Below are 5,629 nucleotides of genomic sequence, written 5' to 3'. Positions count from 1 at the left end.
GGAGCAGTATTCCAAAAGTTAGTACTTCCAAATAAACCTGTTGGACTATAATGTTTAGCTTTGTCTACTGCAGTCCAACACCAGTCCTCCACATTACAGAAATGCTGTTTCACTTAATCATTTCAAAATTGTGGAACATGACATCGTTCTAAACAGAATAAGGATGAAATATACAAAGGGTCTTGCACTTAATGAATATAATTATACCGAATTTTTTTTTATAATGATGTCAAAATTGCATTTAACTTAATTTGTTCCTTATCACAAACAAAATGACAGAAAACTGACAGCACGATCCGAGACAATCCAATAAGCCCAAAGTATCAATTCTATTGCTTATGCTCCACAGCCTCCTCTCACCCATTATTGATTACCAACATAAATCTGAGGGGACTCTAGATAACATCATGAGGGACAAGGAAGAGAAAGTTCTAATTTAAAACAGTACCCTCAATTCCTCCCTATGACAGAAAGTTTCACATTGTCATCACTCTCTGAGTAGAAAGAAGTTTTCCACAAATTCCTTGTTTGATTATGTGGTTAGTGACAATATTCTTTTGTTTGTTGCTAATTTTGAACCCTCACCCTTTATAAATGGGCAAGAATGTTTTTAATACATCCACCCTATTTAAATTCCTTCATAAAACTTAAAGAATTCAGAATACATCAAGATATTCAAGACTGTGCATCCTCAAGACATTACGGACTATCAACAGCAGCAGTAGAATTGTACCCACCATAATCAGTAGCCTCACAGACTGCCATATCCCCAATTCTGGCCTTACCATCAACCATGTTTCTGGAAAGAAGCAGACCTAGAAATACCTTTATAAGAAGACATCGACCTGGTGAAGCTACAACACTAGGCAATTTTTATGCCAAATGGTGAAACAGTGTGCAATAGATTTTGGGGTCTCATGTCAAACAGCTCAGATGGAAGCTCTGAAGTCCTGCCACATTCATTTGTGAATGGTGGCAGACAACTAAATAACAAGCTGAAGCAGTGGTGTTCCAAATATATCCCCATCCTCAACATTGGAGAGGCACAGCACATGTGAGCAAAAGACAAGGCTGAAGAATCTGTACTCACCTTCAGTCAGAAGTGCTAAGTAAATGATCCATCATTGCCTTCTCTGGAGGTCCAAACATCATAGATGTCAATATTCAACCAATCCAATTCACTGCATGTGATATCAGAGACATGTCGGATAGTCCTAATGACTTATGCTGCAGATCTAGCTGTAACCCTGACCAAGCTGTTTTAACATAGTTGGTATCAACTTGGCAAATATGAAATTTTGCCCAGTTTTGTCCTGTCCACATAAAGAATTCTATGACATTACCATTAACAAGGAACAATTCAGGAGTGTGATGGAATATTCTCCACTTGCCTGGATGAGTGAAACTCCAACAATATTCAAGAAGCTTGACCCCATCAGGACAAAGCAGCAGTTCAAAATCAACCGCATTGCCTTTGTTCTGGAGTCACGTGTAAACCAGAGCAGGTAATGAACCAAATGTGGTTTAATGAATATCAGTGGTAGTTTCATGGTTATCAGGATGTGAGTTCCTTTAATCTCAGATTTTTTTATTTGATTGAATTCACTTTTCACTATCTGTCATTGTGAAAGTTGAGCCAATAGCCCCAGAAACTTGGATTTACAAACCTGGTGACATTACCACTGCACCATTAGTTCGACCTTGATTGAGGTGCTGGTCATGTCCCAGTATAGGCATAGACATCCAGGATCAATTCCCAGAGCAATGTCTACACGGTTTGATTAAACATGAAGGAACATTTCTTGCTGATTCTTGTGGTGCAGTGTCCAGGTTCAAGCCTCACTTGGCCAAGAGATGTGTCATGACATTTCCTAAAAAGTGTACAATTTTGTTTCATGTAAGGAAATGGCTCGGACTGGGAAAGAGTTGTGAAAGTTGTGATGGAGTCAATAAGGCTCCTGCCCAGGAAAATCTCTCTGTCCTTGCTTTCAACTTCAACTACAAGCTTGGATCCAGCAAAGAATGAGAACTTTGAAACTGTGATGTGGCTTGGGGCTTGTGAAGCTCAGCAAGGACAGGGGTAATGAGTGAGCAGGGCCTGGCATTGTTAGCATATGGATTGCTGAGATTTGGATTGGCTCAAATTTACGTAAAACACTGGATGGGAGATTGGACAGAAGTGCATTCCTATAGCCCAAGCTGACCAGTTTGGAGGAGAGTGAGATGATACTGGGACTGGAAGATTTGAGTTATAAGGAGAGGCTGCATAGGCTGGGACTTTTTTCTCTGAAACATAGAAGGCTGAGGTGTGACCTCATAGAGGTTTACCAAATCATGAGGGGCATAGATAAGGTGAATAACCAAGGTCTTTTTTCCCAGGGTCAGTGAATCCAAAGCTAGAGAGCACAGATTTAAGATGAGAGGGGAAAGATTTAAAAGGGACTTGAGAGGCAACTGTTTCAAACAGAGGTTCATTCGTATTTAGAATGAGCTCCCAGAAGAAGTGGTGGAGATTCGTACAATTACAATATTTAAAAGACTTTTCAGATGGCTACATGATTGGGAAAGGTTTAGAGGGGTATAGAGTGTGGCGCTAGAAAAGCACAGCAGACCAGGCAACATCTGAAGAGCAGGAGAGTCGATGTTTCAGGCATAAGCTCTTCATCAGGATGCTGCCTGACCTGCTGTGTTTTTCCAGCAATATGCCTTTTGACTCTCATCTCCAGAATCTACAGTCCTCACTTTCCCTTAGAGGGATATAGACCAAGCACAGGCAAATGGGACTAGTTCAGTTCCGGAAACCTGGTCAGCATGGATGTGGTGGGCTGAGCTGAGCTGAGCTGAGCTCTATGACTCATTGAGAATTTCAGCAGCAGTTGAGCTGAGGCAAGGATGGATTCAGGACACTGGCCAGTTAAATCATAGTCTCAGTGATTCATGCAAACAGCAGCAACAGGTACTCTCTATTCTTTTCCCTTTCTTGAAGATGTTCAGAATTCAAATCAGCAACATTAAAATATGCATCTCACGTGGACTGCAATCTTTATTTAAATGGCATGTGTGTGTGTGCACTGACAGAAAGCAAGGATTAAGTGTATGAAAAATCAATTTTAAAAATGACAACTTGAAGTGACTATTTAGGATGCCAAGTTCCACAGCTGACTTGCTGTGCATATAAATAATCAATCACCGTGCTTAAAATGCCAGTCTGTACAGTTGATAAGAAGTATACTCACAGAACATGATCCTGTCGATGCAGAAATAAAATAAAATCCATGCCGACGATGGGGAAATTTAACATTTTTATACTTTTCTCATGTCTAATATGAGCACCAAGCAACAATGTGACATAATGCAAAGCTCATAAGCTCAATGCCTACTGAACTAATGTAACAAGACAGATTCTCACTTCATCCAGCTCTGCAGCCTCTGTGAATGAGGCAGACAAATTAATGCCAATTGGTTGACAGATGTATGCTTTTGGCTTGTATTCATAAATCTACACTCAGGCACTGGGAGGAGATAAGGAGAAGATAAATAAAGCGAGAGCTTGCATTTATGTAGCACCTTTCGCAACACACCAGCTGCCTTACAGTGCTTTCCAGCCAATGATCTACCTTTTTCATTGTGCAGTCACTGTTGTGATTAAGCAAATGAGGCAGTCAATTTTCACACAGCAAGAACCCACAAGAGACACCATGATTAGATTCCCTACAGTGTGGAAACAGACCTCCAAAGAGTAACCCACCCAGACCCATTTCCCCCTGACTAATGCACCTAACACTATGGGCAATTTAGCATGGCCAATTCACCTGACCTGCACATTTTTGGATTGTGGGAGGAAACCCGGAGCACCCGGAGTAAACCCGTGCAGACACAGGGAGAATGTGCAAACTCCACACAGTCGCCCAAGGCTAGAATCGAATCTGATGCTGTGAGGCAGCAGTGCTAACCACTGAGCCACCGTGCCACCCATAAATGATCAGATCATCTGTTTGTTTTAAGGTGTTGACAAGAGGAGTAATTTTTTTAATTTCTTGTGGGACATAGACGTTGCTGGCTGGGCCTGCATTTATTGTCCAATCCTAATTATCCTGGAAAGGTGCTGGTAAGCTGCCTTTTTGAATCACTGCAGTCCGTGTGATGTAGGCAGATCCACAATGCCTGAGTGAGGGAATTCCAGGATTTTGACCCAGCAACAGTGGAGGAATGGCAATATATTTCCAGGCTTGAGGGAAACTTGCAGATGATGATGTTGCAATGTATCTGCTGACTTTGTCCTTCCAGATGGAAATAGTCATGGATTTGAAAGATGCTGTCTTTGATGAATTTCTGCAGTGCATCTTGTAGATGGTAAAGACTGCTGCCATTGAATGTTATGGCGGAGGGAGTGGATGCTTGTGGATATGACACCAATCAAGCAGTTGCTTTACCCTGGATGGTGTCTAGCTTCTTGAGTATTGTTGGAACTGCAATCATCCAGGCAAGTTGTGAATATTCCATCCAACCACTGACTTGAGCCTTGAAATTGATGGAAAAGCTTTGTCAAGTCAGGAGCTGAATTACTTGCTATAGTATTCCTAGTCTCCGGCACTCTCTTATATTTAGATGGTGAGTCCAATTGAATTGGTTGACCACATGAAAGACTGTCCATGTCCTCTCCTTCTTAACCTCTCCCCTCACCTGAGGTATGGTGAACCTTAGGTAAGCCACCATCACTCATCTCTCTCTCTCTCTCTCTCTCTTTTTCATGACAGCACAGTTCTTTGGTCTGGTAAAACTATGACAACTTTATCTTTCACTTTTACATATTGGCCAGTGCACCAGGGGTTATTCCCATACACTTCTTTGAATAATGTCTTAGAAACTTTTATCTCTATTCCTGATGAAGGGCTTTTGCCTGAAACGTCAATTGTCCTGCACCTCGGATGCTGCCTGACGAGCTGTGCTTTTCCAGCACCACTCTAATCTAGACTCTGGTTTCTAGCATCTGCAGTCTTTGTTTTTACCATAGAAACTTTAATGTCTGTCTGACTGGATAGATGGAACTTTGGATCAACATCTCATCTGAACGTCACCAGGCAACTGCATACACGTAGAGGGACGACCTACAGGGAAAGATTGAAGACAATGATTGTCAGAGATGCTTCAATGATTTGGACAGATTGAATGAGTGAGAAAATGCATGCAGTTGAAGTATAATCTGGATAAATGTAAGATTATTTGCTTTAGTAGCAAAAACAGGAATACAGATTATAATTTTAATGGTGTTAGACTGGAAAAGGAGATCTGTGTGTCCTCGTACACCAATTGTTATAAGTAAGCATGCACGTGCAGGAGGAAGTAGAGAAAGCAAATGACATGTTGGCGGTCAAACCATAAGGATTCAAATACAGGATGAGGCACACCTTGCTGCAATACTACAGGGGGCATCCACGGAACAGGAGAATCGACGTTTCGGGCATGAGCCCTTCTTCAGGAAGGGCTCCAACCGTCATGTTGCTATGGTCTGGCAATGGAGGAGTCCAAAGACCTGCATGTCCTTGGTGGAGTGGGAGGGGGAGTTGAAGTGTTGAGCCACGGGGTGGATGGGTTGGTTGGTCCGGGTGTCCCAGAGGTGTTCTCTGAA

The sequence above is a fragment of the Chiloscyllium plagiosum genome, chromosome 17, assembly GCF_004010195.1.
Source record: "Chiloscyllium plagiosum isolate BGI_BamShark_2017 chromosome 17, ASM401019v2, whole genome shotgun sequence".
Taxonomy (NCBI): Eukaryota; Metazoa; Chordata; class Chondrichthyes; order Orectolobiformes; family Hemiscylliidae; genus Chiloscyllium; species Chiloscyllium plagiosum.
Note: the sequence above shows the minus strand (reverse complement) of the source record.